We start from the raw sequence: 17,949 nt of genomic DNA on the forward strand, positions 1-17,949 counted from the left end.
AATTAGAAAAGAGGAAGTAAATCAAACTGTCTAATTGCCTCGCATCTGGGGCCTATTTTCAACTTTACAATTGGCTTTCATTGTTCAGGTTGGCCAGGTTGGTTCCTGCATCATCAGCACCCTTAGGATTGTGGGTGAAATGGTAGCTCTCTCAGTTGTTCAAGAACTCCCCCATAAGAGCTCAACCCTCTAATTGTCTGATATCTCACCAGCCGTCACAAAAACTCTGGGAAAGGTCAGTGCCATAACCATCCATTTCACCATTGAAACAACTGGGAATGGGGGCAGGAAATTGCTTGAAATTGACACAGAAAGTCACAGTGAGAGCAATAGAGAGAACTTGTGCCCTGCCCTGTCCTGTTCCAAGTCTTACATGTTCCTATTAACCAGACTAGAGCCGGACAGAAGAGGGAAGATTGGCAATGGCACCCAATTAAATATCAGATTCATCCCCTGGTTAATCTGATATCTAATGATGGCTCCTACCATCCAATGGCCACACAAATTTGTACATGAATTTCTCTAGACTCATGACTCAGCTCTCTGTTTCTCCAGTACAACTAAGGCTATTTAATAAGTCTCAATGGAAATCTGAATAAAAGGCAGAGGGAGGCCCTGGGAAAGAGCACACAAAAATGGAAAGCCATTTTTCAGAGGACCTAGCCATAAGCCTGGGGCTCAAGTTCACAGCCAAAGCACAAGCCACTGATCCTGACGAAATTAAAGATAGAAGGCATCTGATAGCTTGAGAAACCTGAGGAGACTCCGGAATAGGGGCGATAGGGAGGCCACGACATCTCTCTTCAGCTCCAGGGGGAACCACTGTCCCTGCCTCCAAATATTTGCTGTTTAATTGAGGTCTCCTCAATGTCAGGGCCCATGTCTCTTTTTGCAGACATCAAACTCTTCTCCCTTCCCCATCATAACATCCACCAGGCCCTCAACTGGTTAACTGAAGATGAAACGAGCCGTCAGAAATGGGGGAAGACAGTCCTGCTTGAAGGGAGAAGGAGGGCCAGCATGACCCTTCAACTGTGCAAAAACCACAGGTTACAGATATATTAGCAACAGAGGCACGAGAGAGCGGATATTTCTCAATCTAAAATAAGAATTTAGAATAAATTTTCCATTATCTGAGAGACAAATGTTTTGTGCAAGCGGCCCCAGGGAATCCAGCAGGAGTGGGGGGGGCGGCAAATATGGGCATGGGGAGGAGGCAGTGAGGCAGTAAGCCTTGCAGGTGATGTGATGTGAAAAAAACCAGCAGCCACAGAAGAGGAAGAGAAGTCTAGGCCAGCCCTAATGAAAATTAAGAAAATGAAATGAGTTTAAATGGACATCCACCCCTAACACTCCCTAAAAATATAGATTCTCAGAGTTAGGTCTTTAAGGGGCTTCCAAACTAACCCCAGAAATCTTTCCCTTCTCATGCCACCCCTTCTCCTAGCTGCCCTTCCCATCAAGTCATACCTGGACAGAGACCCTCATCTGTACATACCATCTGCATCTACCCCCAAAGGATCCCACTGTCAGTATGGAGAGGAAGAAGGCCTCTGAAGATATGAGGTGAAGCGGTCATATTCTTTGCACTTAAATTTCAACTAAGCATCTGGAAAATTTTACTCACTTGAAGACTGATGCATGAACCATTCAGATCAGGTGTGATTCCCTGGGAAAAGAGTAATGTTGGGCCTATTATGTGCATATGGAGGCCAACCTCAGTTCATTGAGTTATTTCCACCATGAAGATCACCCCAGAATTCTCACAGGGTGACAGGGCAAGTTCCCATTCTCATCCCACCTCAGTACAAATTAGACTTGGATATCATCCTCAGCTGCGCCTGGCTTGTCACAAGTGGGCTGATATTTATTTTTCCTTTACTTTTAATTGAATGGATAAAAATATTTATAAAAGATGTGAAGGTATAAAGAATAATGATGCGGAGTTCCCGTCGTGGCTCAGTGGTTAACGAATCCAACCAGAAACCATGATGTTTCGGGTTCGATCCCTGCCCTTGTTCAGTGGGTTAAGGATCCGTTGTTGTGGTGAGCTGTGTGTGGTGTAGGTCTCAGATGCCGCTCAGATCCTACATTTCTGTGGCTGTGGTGTAGGCTGGCAGCTACAGCTCTGATTCGACCCCTAGCCTGGGAACTTCCATATGCCGCGGGAGCGGCCCAAGAAATGGCAAAAAGATTAAAAAAAAAAAAAAAAAGAATAATAATGCAACGCTGACTTTTGTACCCTCACCCAGTTGAGAAAATAGAATATTACCATTATCCTATAAGTACCATGTGGATCCCTTCTGATTATATCTTCTTCCTTCCCCATGACAATCAACTACAATCCTAATCTTGTATTTATCACTCCCTTTACTTCATAGTTGTTGTAATAATTTTGCCCCTGAACTTTTAGTAAATTGAAGAATATTGTATTTATTGTTCTGAGACGTGCTTTCTCCTTTTTTCCCTGTGAATTTACTAACCTTGTGCTGGCCTTGGACAAAACGTTCTTCATTCTTTTTCTGGCACCCTTCAGGTCAGATGTATGTGTATGTGTGTGTGTGTTTGTGTGTTTCATGTTTAAAAACTTTTTTTTAATGATGTTAATTTTTTTCCATTATAGCTGGTTTACAGTGTTCTGCCAATTTTCTACTCTACAGCAAGGTGACCCAGTCACACATACATATATACATTCTTTTTCTCACATTATCATGCTCCATCATAAATGATTAGATATAGTTCCCAGTGCAATACAGCAGGATTTCATTGCTTATCCATTCCAAAGGCAATAGTTTGCATCTATTAACCCCAAATTCCCAGTCCATGCCACTTAAAAACTATTTTATTTTATTCTATCTGGCTTCTTAGGGCCCAGGCTAGGAGTCAAATCAGAGCTACAGCTGCTGGCCTACACTGCAGCCACAGCAACTGTGGATCCAAGTCTCATCTGTGACCTACACCATAGCTCATGGCAATGCTATATCCTTAACATGTGAGGCCAGGGATCGAATCCACAACCTCATGGTTCCTAGTTGGATTTGTTTCTGCCACACCACAATGGGAACTCTAAAAGCTATGTTTTAAGAGTAGTTTTAGATTCATACCAAAATTGAAGGGAAGGTACAGAGAGTTCCCATAAACCTCCAGCCCCCAGAGATGCATAACTTCCCTCGTTATTGCCGTCCCCCACCAGAGTTGGTACATTTGTTAAAACTGACAAACCCATACTGACATATAATAATTACCCAAAGTCTATAGTTTACATTAGGATGCATTCTTGGTGTTGTATATTCCATAGGTTCGGACAAATGTAACCATCATTATAGCATCATACAGAGTGTTTTCACTGCCCTACAAATTCTCTGTGCTCTGCCTATTCACCCATCCACTTCCCCTACCTCTGGCAACCTCTAATTTTTTTTAATGTCTCCACAGTTTTGCCCCTTTCAGAATGCCATATAGCTGAAATCATATATTGTGTAGTCCTTGCAGATTATCTTTCACTTAGCAAAAGGCATTAAAAGTTCCTTCATGTCTTTTCGTGGCTTGATAGCTGACTTCTTTTTAGCCCTAAAAAAGATTCTATTGTCTAAATATACCAGTTTATTCATCCACTCACCTACTGAAAGTTATCTTGGTTGCTTCCAAGGATTGGCAGTTATCAATAAAACTATTATAAACATCCATGTACTAATGCTGTGGAGCATCTTTTCATGTATTTATTTAGTAAACGTATATATTCTTTCATAAGACTTTAATTCACATCTTTGCCCATGTTTTAAAGTTGTGATTTTTTTTCTTATTACTGAGTTGTAAGAGGTTTTTTCCTTTTTCTTCTTTTTTTTAGTTCTAAATATTATGTCCTTCATTACATAATATGTTTTAGAAGTATTTTATCCCAATCTGACTGATCCTTTCTTTCCTTCTTTCTTTCTTTCTTAGGACTGCACTCACGGCATATGGAGGTTTCCAGGCTAGGGGTCAAATCGGAGCTGCAGCCTCCAGCCTGCACCACAGCCACAGCAACGCCAGATCCGAGCCATGTCTGCGACCTACACCACAGCTCATGGCGACACCAGATCCTTAACCCACTGAGCGAGGCCTGAACCCACATCCTCAGGGATCCTAGTGGGGTTTGTTAACTGCTGAGCCACGAAGGAAACTCCATCATTTTATTTTCATATCATTCTCTTTTTAAAATTTTTGGTATCATCCAAATTAATGTATGTGTGTTTGTGGGGTTGTGTGTGTGTGTGTGTATGGTCCAGTATTTCTTTTCTTTTTTCTTTCCTTTTTTAAAAAATTATTGAGATTTAATTGACCTACAACACTATGTTAGTTTCAGGTGCGGCTTCTCTCTTGAAAGAGAAGGAATAGGGAGGAAGAGAAAGAGGGAGGAAGAGAAAGAGGGATAAAGGGAAAAAGGGAGGGAGAGGAAAAAAGAATACACTCAGGTCCAGTGTCATGTTGCCCAGGTGGAAGCTGGAAGTCTCCACACATGTCAGATATGAATTGAAATGACCCTCTTTGGATGCCTGCTTCACCTACAGTTAAAGTTTCAGGACACACATTCAGAAAGCACATACAAAGATGCTCTGAGATCTTAAAAATGCACCAGATCTCTCATCCTATTGTTTCTTTTTCAGGGAGCAACTCCTGGTTCCCAAAGAAAGCCAGTGTCTTACCTCCAGGAGACTAAAAGTATGGGGAAACTCACCCTGCTACCAAGTGGCCTCCTTTTCATAAAGAAAACTCACATATTCCTGGAAGATTGTGCCCAGAGCTCTTCCTTTAGCCTGACTGCTGGCAGCAAATCAAAGAATTTATTTCACAGAGGATAGTGCCCTGGGCTCCTCTTCCTTGAGAAATTAAAACTGCTTGAGGTTCTTGGGCCACGGGGGATTACACCATATATGTGTGTATTTTTTCTTACTCTCTTTGTGATGGTTCTACAGACTCATTCAGTAGAACAGAGTTAGTCTGAGTTGGCAAGAGTTACATCACAGAGACAAGCAGACTCTTTCTAGGGTTCAAAGAGATGGTCTATCGCCCCTCTCTTTGCTGCTTTCTTTATTTGGGCCTGTCAGCACAGAGCATAGCCTTCAGCTCTCAGCCCTGCATGGATTTATTAATGCAATTTGTTAATTAATTGAAATAAGTCTCTTGATTTCTTTGTTAAAGTAGATTAGCAGAACCACAGGCTTTTTTTCTCCCACACACTTGACTGAGAAAATGAAAACATCAGTAACTAGTTATTTGACAGAGCAGTTTTACAAATATCTATTCTGTGCAGGAATACAGAAATGTCAATTGCATTATTGCACAAGCAACAAATTATGACATAAGATAACCAAATAGAATTATGGATTTTAAGTCTTTTGATATTCTTATTAGAGTCTTCAGTGTAACATCTTATCAAGTTGGATTCTTTGAGCCCACTTCATAATGTAGAAGGATAATGCTCCCTCTGTTGATTCAAGAGAGAGGGGACATCTCCTTCATCTCTTTCTGAGACTCCTTTTATTAGTTATGAAGATGTATTTTTAAGATTAGAATCTGAAATTTTAATCATTAGCCCTAAAGCAAAAAGAAGGCCTATAAAATTCTATTTTGCCATTAGAAATTATGCAGAAATGAATAGGGTTTTACTTCATAATAGTAACATAAGGCACATCGACCACTGATATTCCAAATGTTATTTATAATGATGCATGTTAATTGTAGAAGGTGTAGAAAAGACAGAAAAAAGAAATAAAGGAAAAAAAATCAGACACAACTCCTTCACCTAGAGACTTTTTCTATGGATAGTTTGGTTGGGTGTTTTCCCCCCAACAAATTTGGGAGGAAAATGCAGACTATAATTAATTCTATGTATCAATAGAAAATATGTTTAAACATGCATATTAAAAACATAAAGCTTCAGATATCTTCTGGGAATGTGAATAAAAGTTTATTTTCTCTATTCCTCCTGCTGAGTACAACAAAAAGTGCTGGACATTATATCTAAAACAAAAATTAAATTCTTGGAGTTCCCATCATGGTGCAACTGAAACGAATCTGACTAGGAACCATGAGATTGTGGGTTCGATCCCTAGCCTCACTCAGTGGGTTAAGGATCCGCATTGCCATAAGCCGTGGTGTAGGTTGCAGACGCGGCTTGGATCTGGCATTGCCATGGTTCTGGCATAGGCCAGCTACAACAGCTACAACTCCACTCCTATCCTGGAAACCTCCATATGCCGCGGGTGTGGCCCTAAAAGGACAAAAAGACCAAAAAAATAAATAAACAAAAATAAATTCTTAAAAACTGGGGAGAAGAAAATAGACCAGCTTAGAGACTTTAGGACCTGAGGAATGACACAATGGTATATTTCCTGAGTTTTCTTTTTGCTTTATATATCTCAAATTTGGAGTTGAAAACCAACAACACAGAAATACCTATGGCACGGCCAAAAAAAAAGAAGGCCCAGAAAAAGTTCTCTCCAGCCAAAGGACTCGAAAAGGAACAGCTTAGTATAACCAAAAACATTCAGACAATAAATGCCCCAGGGAAAATCTGTGCCCCCACACTACCCACAAAATCATCAGATAAAGCAAACTTCAGAGCAGAGAACATTACCAAAGACAGAGAGGGACACATATAATGATAAAAGGATCAATCCACCAAAAAAGACCCTGCATTAACATGTGGCAAACAATATTATTGCAAAATATGTGAAGCAAACATGATAGAATGGAAGGTGAACTTGACAAATCCATAATTACTCTTGGAGGCTCCAATGCTCTCTCTTAACAACTGATAAAACAACTAGACAGAAAATCAACAAGAACGAAAGAGGCTCAACACCACCATTAACCACAGGATCCGTTCAATATTTATAGAACACTCCACCCAGTTACAGCAGAACATACATTCTTTTCAAGTGTCCATGGAGTATATACAAAGCTGAAACACATTCTGGGCAAAAACAAAAGAAAAAACACACAAAATCAACAAACTGGAAAGAACTGAAATTATAAAGATTATGGTTTCCAGACCCAATATAGTCAACAGAAAGAGAACAGGAAAAAAAAAAATCTATAAATACTTGGAAACTAAACAACATACTTCCAAATAATACATAAGTCAAAGAGGAAGTCTCAAGGGAAAAAAATACATTAAACTGAATGAGAATGAAAATACAATGTATCAAAATTTGTGGGACACAAAGTATTGCTGAGAGGGACATATACAGCATGAACTATTATATTAAAAAATAGAAAAATATCAATCAATAATTTAAACTCCCACCTCAAAAACCTAGCAAAAGAAGAGCAAATTAAGTCCAAAGAAAGCAGAAGAAATGGAATAATAAGGAGAAGAGCAGAAAACAATGAAAAGAGAGAAAAGAGAAAATCAGCGAAATGAAAAATAAAGTTGATCTTTATCGAAAAGATTTAAAAAAATTGACAAACCTCTAGCAAGACTGACAATGAAAAAGAGAAAGAAGGAAATAAAATAACAAAAAAGAAATTTTGTTACTGTGTCTGTAGTATAGGCCTGCAGCTGTAGCTCCCATTTGACCCCTAGCCTGGGAACCTCCATATGCCGTGGGTGAGGCCTGACAAAAAGAAACCAAAAAATAAAAATAAATTTGACAACTGAGATAAAATGGAACAATTCTTGAACAGTACAAACTACCACAACTCACCCAAAATGAAACAGATAACAGAATAGCTCTATAATTATAAAGGAAAATGAATTTGTTGTTTTTAAACTCCTCCAAAAGAAATCTCCAGGCCCAGATAATCTCACTGGAGAATTCTGTTGGACATTTAAAGAAAAAAAATAACACTTTTTTTTTTTTTTTTTTCTTTTTAGGGCCTCACTATGGCATATGGAAGTTCCCAGGCAAGGGATCAGGGTGAAATCAGAGCTGCAGCTACCAGTCTACACCATAGCCATGGCAACACAATTTATTTTTAATTTTTTGTTATTCTGTTTCCAAGTCGCATCTGCAACCTACACCACAGCTCGCTGGCAAGATCCTTACTCTGAGGGAGGCCAGGGATAGAAACCACATCCTCACAGATACAAGTTGGATTCATAACCTGCTGAGCCACAATAGGAACACCCACCAATTTATTTTTTGTTCTTTATTTTTTTGTGGCATATGGATTTCCCAGGCCAGGGGTTAGAGCCATAGTTGCGATGTAAGCTGCAGCTGCAGAAACACAGGATCTTTAACCCACTGAGCCAGGCCAGGGATCCACCTGTGTCCCAGCATTACCAAGACGCTGCCAATCCCATTTCGCCACAGCTCAAATTCCAAATTAACACCAATTTTTAAGGCTCACTTCCAGAACACAGAAGATGAGAGAACATGTTCAAACTTACTTTAAGAAGTCAGTATTACCCTGAAACCAAAGCCAGACAAAGAACATACATTATTTCTGTGTCCGTGGAATATATAAAAATATAGACTATATCCTTTGCCCCAAACAAATACAGGTTTAACACACATATAAAAAGAAAATTACAGGAGTTCCCACTGAGGGGCAGTGGGTTAATAATCCAACTGTAGCAGCTCAGGCTACCGTGGAGGCATGGGTTCAATACCCAGCCCTGCACAGTGGGTTAAATGATCAGGCATTGCTGCAGCTGTGGCTCAGATTCAATTCCTGGCCCAGGAACTTCCACATGGCAACCATTAAAACAAACAAACAAAAATAGAAAAAAACACCAAATCGCTTAAAAAAAAAAAAAAGAAAAGAAAAGAAAATTACAGGAGTTCCCCGGTGGCACTGCAGGTTAAGGATCTGGCATTGTTACTGCTGTGGCTCTGGCTGCTACTGTGGCTTGACTTTGTCCCCTGGCCTGGGAACTTCTGCCGGTCATGCCCATAGTCAAAAAATAAAAATAAAAAAAAATTACAGACTAATACCTCTCATCAATACTAATGCAAAAATTCTTTTTTTAATTTTTCTTTTTATGGCTGCACCTATGGAATATGGAAGTTCCCAGGCTAGGAGTCGAATCAGAGCTGCCGACCTATGCCACAGCCACAGCAAGGCTGTATTTGAGCCACATCTGTGACCAGTGCAATAGCTTGTGGCAATCAATGCTGGATGCTTAACCCACAGAGGGAGGCCAGGGATCAAACCTGCATCCTCACAGAGACTACATTGGGTTCCTGAGTCACTGAGTCACAACGGGAACCTCTAATACAAGAATTCTTTTCTCTCTCTCTCTCTTTTTTTAGGACTGCACCCATGGCATATGGAAGTTCCCAGGCTAGGGGTTGAATTGGAGCTGCAGTCGCTGCCCTAAACCATAGCCACAGCAACAACAATGCCAGATCTGAGCTGAGTCTGTGACCTACACCACAGCTCATGGCAATGCTGGATCCTTAACCCACTGAGTGAGGCCAGGGATCGAACCTGCATCCTCATGGATACTAGTCAGATTTGTTTCCACTGAGCCATGACAAAAACTCCAACAAAAATTCTTAACAAAATATTAGCAGATAGAATTAAGAACATACAAAAAAGAATTATACACCATGACATAGTGGGGTTTATCCCTGGGGTGTAAGGATGCTTGAATATTTAAAGTTATTTAAGGAGTTCCTACTGTGGCTCAGCGGGCTAAGAACCCAAATGGTATCGATGAGGATTCTGGTTCATTCCCTGGCCTCACTCACTGGGTTAAGTTTCCAGCATTGCTGCAAGCTGTGGTATAGGTTGCAGATGTGGCTTGAATCTAGCATTGCTGTGACTGTGATGTAGGCCTGCAAGCTGCAGCTGTGTTTCAGCCCCTAGCCCAGGAACTTCTATGTGCCAAAGGTGTGGCCCTAAAAAGAAAAAGAAAAAAGGGGAGTTCCCAACTAGGAACCACGAGGTTGCGGTTTCGATCCCTGGCCTTGTTCACTGGGTTAAGGATCTGGCATTGCCGTGAGCTCTGGTGTAGGTGGCAGATGCAGCTTGGATCCCATGTTGCTGTGGCTGTAGCATAGGCTGGCACCTGTAGCTCCAATTGGACGCCTAGCCTGGGAACCTCCGTATGCCTCGGGTGCAGCTTTAGAAAAAGAAAAAAAAAAAGCGGAAAAAAAAAGGTTATTTAATGTTAATTCACCATATTAACAGGACAAAATCAGATGATCATATCAATCAATGAAAAAAAAAAACACTTGACAAAATCAACACCCACTCATGATGAAAATTCTTAGGAAAAAAATGAATAGAAAGGAACTTCCACATTTGATAAAGAGCATCTACAAAAGGCCTACAGCTGGGAGTCCCCTGGTGGCCTAGTGGTTAGGACTCAGCACTTTCACCACCGAGGCTTAGGTTCAAGCCCTGGTGTGGAAATTGAGATCCCACATCAGCCTGCTGCACACCTTGGGTTCCCTTCAAAAAAAAAAGCCTACAGCTAACATCATACCTAACAGTGAAAGACTACATGATTTCCCCTTCCGATAGGAAACGAGACAAAGATGTCTGCTCTCACCACTTACTTAACATAATGCTAAAAGTTCTAGCCAGTTTAATAAAGTAAGAAAATAAAATTTTAAAATATTCCTACTTGATCATCTATGTAGAAAATCTGAATAATTCATTAAAAATTCCTAGAATTCAGAGTTCCCATTGTGGCTCAGTGGGCTAAGAACCCAACTGGTATCTATGAGGATGAGGATGTGGGTTTGATCCCTCACCTCACTCAGTGGATTAAGGAACTGGTGTTGCCGTGAGCTGTGGTGTAGGTTGCAGACACACCTTAAGTCCTGAGTAGCTATGGCTATGGTATAGGTTGGCAGATACAGCTCTGATTTGACTCCTACCCTGGGAACATCCACATGTAGCCGGTATGGCCCTAAAAAGACACACACACACACACACACACACAGCAATACCATTTATAATCACTAAAGAAATAAAAAGTGTAAATCTAACAAAAGTTGTACAGAATTTGTATGATGAAAACTATACAATACTGATGAAAAAATGTTAATCTAAATAAATGGAGTTCATTGTAGTGCTATTTGCAATAGCCAAGACATGGAAGCAAACTAAATATCAATCAACAGAGGACTGGATAAAGAAAATGTAGTACAAATATACAATGGAATATTACTCAGCCATAAAAAGAATGAAATAGCAGTTCCCATCATGGCACAGCAGAAACGAATCCGACTAGGAACCATGAGGTTTTGGGTTTGATCTCTGGCCCCGCTCAGTGGGTTAAGGATCTGGCATTGCCATGAGCTATGGTATAGTTCACAGATGCATCTCGGATCCTGCATTGCTGTGGCTGTGGTATAAGCCAGCAGCTGTAGCTCTGATTTGAACCCTAGGTGGGAACCTCCACATGCCGCAGGTGCAGCCTTAAAAAAAAAAAAAGAAAAAAAAATGAAATAATGCTATATGCAGCAACACGGATGGACCTAGAAATTATCATACTAAGTGAAGTCAGTCAGAGAAAGACAAATAGCATATGAGACCACTAATATGTGGAATCTAATGAAAAATGATACAAAAAACCTTGCAAAACAGAAATAGACACAAAGATTTTGAAATCAAATTTATGGTTACCAAAGGGGAAACGTGGGGTGTGGGTAATTGGGGGATTGGGATTGACATATGCACATTACCATGTATACAATGGATAGGTAACACAGACCTACTGTACAGCACAGGGTTACCTACTCTGTACTGTGTAATAACCTATATGGGAAAAGAATCTAAAAGAAGTAGATATATGTATATGTATAACTGATTTACTTTGCTGTACACCTGAAACTAACACAACTTTCTGTAAGTCAAGGATACTCCAATAAAATTTATTAAAAAATAATAAATACATAAATAAATGGAGAGTCATACCATGTTTATGGATTAGAAAAATTCAACATTGGAGTTCCCGTTGTAGTGCAGTGGTTAACGAATCCGACTATGAACCATGAGGTTGCGGGTTCGATCCCTGGCCTCGCTCAGTGGGTTAACAATCTAGCCTTTCAGTGAGCTGTGGGGTAGGTTGGAGATGCGGCTTGGATCTGGCATTGCTGTGGCTGTGGCATAGGCCGGTCGCTGCAGCTCCGATAGGACCCCTAGTCTGGAAACCTCCATTTGCCACGGGAGCAGCTCTATAAAAGGCAAAAAGACAAAAAAAAAAAAAAAAAAAAAAAAAAAGAAAGAAAGAAAGAAAAAGAAAAACTTAACATAGTTAAAAAAAGAGTCATTTTTCTCAAACTTATTATGTGTAATACATGGGTTGCACATAATTCCTGTCAAACCCTAGCAAGACAGGTTTGTAGATTTAGACAATATTATTATAAAACATACACGGAAAGACAAAGGAAGCTGAGTAGCTAAAATAAAGTTACAAAAGAGGAATTCCCAGCGTGGCTCAGTGGTTAACGAATCCAACTAAGAACCATGAGGTTGCGGGTTCGATCCCTGCCCTTGCTCAGTGGGTTAAGGATCTGGCATTGCCGTGAGCTGTGGTGTAGGTCACAGACGCAGCTTGGATCCTGCGTTGCTGTGGCTCTGGCGTAGGCCAGTGGCTACAGCTCTGATTAGACCCCTAGCCTGGGAAGCTCCATATGCCGCGGGAGCGGCCCTAGAAAAGGCAAAAAGACCAAAAAATAAATAAATAAATAAATAAATAAATAAATTACAAAAGAATAAAATGAGAGGGAAAAAAATCTCTAGTAATCAAGGTGATTGGCAGAGGATTAGACACATAGAGGAATGTTCTCTGCAGAGAACCAGAAATAGACCCACAAGAATATGTCCAACAGATTTTTGACAAAGGTGCAAAGGTAATTCAGTGAAGAAAGACTTTTTAAATAGATGGTTCCTTGAGTAATTGGTAGTTCATAGCCAAAAAAAGGGAACTTCAATTTGTCTCACATCTAATAAAAAAATGGACTCAAAATTTATCATAAGCTTAAATATAAAAGGTATAACAATAAAACATTTACAAAAATGTAGGAGAAATGTTTTGGGGGCTCTGATGATAAGCAGAGAGTTAGACTTGATACCAAAACATGCTCTGTTAAAATACAGAGATTTTCATTGAATATGTGGAAATCATCCATTGAAGGGGTTCATTTATTTGACTAACAGTAATTATAGAAATGCATGTTATAAGATTTTTGGTTAGAAGTTTTGTTTTTTGTTTTTTGGGTTTTCTGGGTTTTTTTTTCTTTTTTTCATCTTTTTATCTTTTCTAGCGCCACACCTGCAGCACATGGAGGGTCTAACCGGAGCTGTAGCCACTGGCCTACACCAGAGCCACAGCAATGCCAGATCCAAGCTGTGTCTGCGACCTACACCACAGCTCACAGCAACACTGGATCCCTAACCAGCTGAGGAGGCCAGGGATCAAACCTGTACCCTTATGGTTCCTAGTCGGATTCGTTAACCACTGAGCCGTGACGGGAACGCCTGGTGAGAAGTTTTCAGTAATCTTGTTGATGTAAATACTAGTATAATCTAAATGCTCTGATGAAATTTTGCTTTTTGGCAAAAAAAAAAAAAGAAATTAAGGAATATTTAATTTAATTTAATCCAGTTGACACAGGAATACAATAAATGAGAATAGACTAGTGGGGCAAATATCATAGATGACTTTAAATTTATACATATTCCTTGGTATTAAAAATGTAACGTTAGAAATAAGAAAGGGGATATTCAAGACTAAAAATTATTAAAAATGTAGAAGAGATTTCATTGTATAAGATAAAAAAACAAAAGAGAAGACGATCAAAAATCAAAAGTTGATTTTGTGAAAAGACCAATGAAATAGACTTTTGACAATTCTGGTTAAAAGAGGTATAAAGATTTCCCTTTGGTATTCAACCATTCAACCACAAAATTTTGTTTAAGAATTAAGAAGTAACATTGGGATGACCGCAAATCTTGGTCACATTAATGCAGAAAACTGACCTGTAGGGAATTGATTTTACTTCCCTAAAGAAGAGAAGCCTATTGAGAAGCAAAGCAATCTTCCCGGAAGTTCTGGAAAGGTTCAGGAATTGGAGGCATTAGGTACAACACAAGATGTGGATAAGGACTGATTTTAAAAATGAGGGGATAGCTGGAAAGTCTGTAAAAGGAGAAGTTAGAGTCTTAAGGCCTCTCTCATACACAGGGGGAGTAGTTGTTTCCAGGTGACTCATTTTCCTTCACTATAGATTAATTCTCAGCAGAAATTAAACCAGCCAGCAAGTGGTTGTGAACTTGGGTGAGTCAAGTGAATATGAGGTGTGGCATCAATGGTACCTGCTATACCACCCAGGCATCATTTCTCAGGACACTCTGGCAAACACAATCTACCCAAGTAAAGAAGTAAATCAAGAAATAGGAATGCATAAAATTGGGGGGGGGATTTAATACAAAAACAGATGAAGGGAAGTTCCAAGACAACTGCTGTGCAGGGGGCCTAGAAATCAAAAAATCAGGTTTTGGATTCAGGTTCGATCCCTGACCTCACTCAATTAGTGTTGAACAACAGAGATTTCTAGAGGGGACCTGAAAGAGAGAGAAAAAAGAAAGAAAGAAGGGGGAGGGAGGAAGGAAGAAGGGAGGGAAAGAGCGAGGGAGGAGGAAAATGAAAAAGAAAAACTCCTTGGTGCATTTGACCACATGGGAAATAGTGATAAGCCCCTTCAGAAAGTTTTTGAAAATTTTGGGAAAAGCTAATAATAGGTACATAGAAAACTAAACAAATGGCAAAAATGAAGCAGTAATGATCTCTAGAGGGGAAAAAAGATTATTCAGGAGGAGAAATATAATCAGAAAATATTATTTTTCTCAGTAATAAACAGTAGACATAAAATAGGGATAAACTATATTGGAGCACTAGGTAAGGAAAAGGAACTGAGTAACCACGGTGAAGTTACAGTCTCATATTCTATAGTAGGAAATCAAATGAATAATTTCTAACAGTAAAATCAAGAAAGTAGCAAATTGTATCATTTGGAAATATCGACATAAATTAACAGAACACATAGTTGAAATTGTTGAAAATGATTGCATCTGCAGAATAGGAACAAAGGGTGATAGAGGCAAAAATCAGTTATTTCTTTTTTAAATTTACTTAAAATTTTATCACATTAGATAACACTAACCATAAACCCCTTGTGCTTATAATTTCTAATTAAACCTCAAATAAAAACAAATGAGGAAATTAAATACAAACAAGATTTACAAACAAAAAAATACAAACAAAAACAAGAGCATTTTAGATAACATTTATATAGTGTCACAGTTATTTCTTGTTATATGCCTTGTACTCTTATATAATTCAAATTATGTGTTTTAATTTAATAGAAAATTAAAATTTATTTAAAAACAAAGCATTATCGTCACACACATTTAAAACATTCACATGCAGAAAAATCATACAGATCACATCACTGTGAAATGAGAATGGAAAATAACAATAAAAATGATAGCACTCATTCCTCTTGGAAATAAAACAAACAGAATGAAACACTCATCTAAATAAACCTTGAGTTAAGAAGAAAATAAAACGAAAGTTGTAGATCATTTAGGGACAAATAGCAATGACAAAAATACTTATCAAAATTGAATGGATGTAGACAAAAATAGCAATAAGAGGGAAAGTTATAGCCTTTGTAAATTTGTTTAAAAACAGAAGCATAAAAATAAATGAATAATACAGTAAATCTAAATAAAGTACAATAAAGAAATAATACATTAGAGGAGTTCCCGTCGTGGCACAGTGGTTAACGAATCCAACTAGGAACCATGCGGTTGCAGGTTCGATCCCTGGCCTTGCTCAGTGGGTTAAGGATCCGGCGTTGCCGTGAGCTGTGGTGTAGGTCGCAGACGAGGCTCGGATCCCGTGTTGCTGTGGCTCTGGTGTAGGCCGGCGGCTGCAGCTCTGATTGGACCCTTAGCCTAGGAACCTCCATATGCCGCAGGAGCAGCCCAAGAAATGGCAAAAAAAAAAAGACCAAAAAAAAAAATAATAATAATAATACATTAGAAAATAAACATGTCTTGGTTCATTAAGTCAAAAGTTGTGACCAAAAAAAAAAAAAAAAAACCCCACAGACAAACCTTTGGCAAGTCCCTAAGATAAACATATATAATAGTCAAGATGGTTTACTTTCCAAAAGTAACTCCACCTCAAAATGATTAAGCTAAAGTAAGTTATTCCCCTTTCTAGTGATTGATTTAGGAATGGGCATGTGACCTAGTCTTGACCAATATGATGGGACAGGAATACTTCTGGAGAAAGTTTTCTCATTCTTAAGAGAGAGAGAGAGAGAGACACATAGAAGAAGTAGTTAGTCCCCTTCTCTATATCTTTGGGAGTGATGCCTAGAAATGCTATAATCATCATGCAGCCAGGCTAAGGGCAACACTCAGAGGATTACAGAAAAGTGGATCCAGAGTTCTGATGTACTGGAGACATCCTGTCTCTGAACTTTTTGTTATAGGAGATAATGGATTTCCTTATTGTTTAAGCCAATTCAAATCAGGTTTCCCGTTATTTCTATCTGAAGTCATTCTGATAAAAGAAAGCAAGCCTGCATATGGGGGCAAGAGAAAAGTATAGATATATAAATTATGACAAAAAAAAATAGAAGAAAATACAATGTATATAGCTGCACAGCAGTAAAATGGATAATTTTCTAGGAAAGTAACATGTTTTTCAAAACTAATTCCAAAGATATAGAAAAAACTGATCAATAATGACAGGAAAAAAATTTGTCAAAAATCTATCGTAAAAAAGCTTTCAAGCCCATGTGACACTATAGGAGAATTCTATCAAATCTAAATTAATTAAGAAGAAGCTGAAGGATCCTAAAAACTATTAGAAACAGGGCAGATATAGGGATATAGGAAGCTGGTCTCATCTGGGCAATGTCATTGGGATGAACGAACTTCGCTTGTTTTCAGTCGTAGTGTCTCTGCTCAAGATTTAAATTCCAGGGAAATGCTGTTGATTGGCCCAGTTTGAAGTGCATGTTCTCATCTAGAATCAAGAGATGAAGTCAACCTACCTACTCACACGGACTGAAAGGGGAAGTAGAGCTATTTAGTCAAAGAGAAAACAGGTTCTGATACTAGAATGAGGGGAAATTCATGCTGGGTAGGGAAATAATCCATTATAATCAGGTTGGAAAAAATTTTAAATAGTCAACACTGAGAAGGGGGTCAGGAAATGGATACCCTAATATACTCTGGGAGGACATGCAATCATTTTTTTTGAGAGCTGCACCTGCAGCCTATGGAAGCCTGTGGGCTAGAGGTCAAATCGAAACTATAGCTGAGACCTATGCCACAGTCATGGCAACACCAGATCTGAGCCACATCTTCGGACTACACTGCAGCTTGTTGCAATGCAGGATCCTTAACCCACTGATTAAGGCCCAGGATCTAATCCATATCCTACGGACACTATGTAGGATTCTTACCCTGCTGAGCCTCAATGGGAATTCCTATAGGTGATCTTAATTATATCTTTTTCAGATTATTGATCTGATCAGGTTTTTCTATATCTTTTCTTTCTTTTTTGCTTATCTGTTTTTTTAAATTCGTGGAATAAAATAATTTACATCTAAATAAAACAGTTGCTACTGTGTAATTTATAAAGGGATTTGTTACTATAAAAATGGGCATGAGTATGTGAACAAGAAAATCACAAAAGAAGAACCATGAATGACTAGCACTTTTTTTTTTTGGCTGCCCTGGTGGCATGCAGAAGTTCTTGGGCCAGGGATTGAAACTGTGCCACAGCAGGCACAACTCCCAATCCTTAACCCGCTGAGCCACCAGAGTACTCTAATTCTAAAGCACATAGTTTGACATAAAGTAAGTCCTCAATAACCCAGTAATTGCAATTACTATTCCCTATTTTTATAACAATATGTGGGTATGAAATCTGATATGTGAATATTATAGAAAGCTATAGAAACTACCCAACAAAGG

The sequence above is a fragment of the Sus scrofa genome, chromosome 4 (assembly GCF_054392235.1).
Source record: "Sus scrofa isolate SSC_HxYL_T2T_F1_AM1 chromosome 4, Sscrofa_HxYL_maternal_Yorkshire_Landrace_v2.0, whole genome shotgun sequence".
In the NCBI taxonomy this organism is placed as follows: Eukaryota; Metazoa; Chordata; class Mammalia; order Artiodactyla; family Suidae; genus Sus; species Sus scrofa.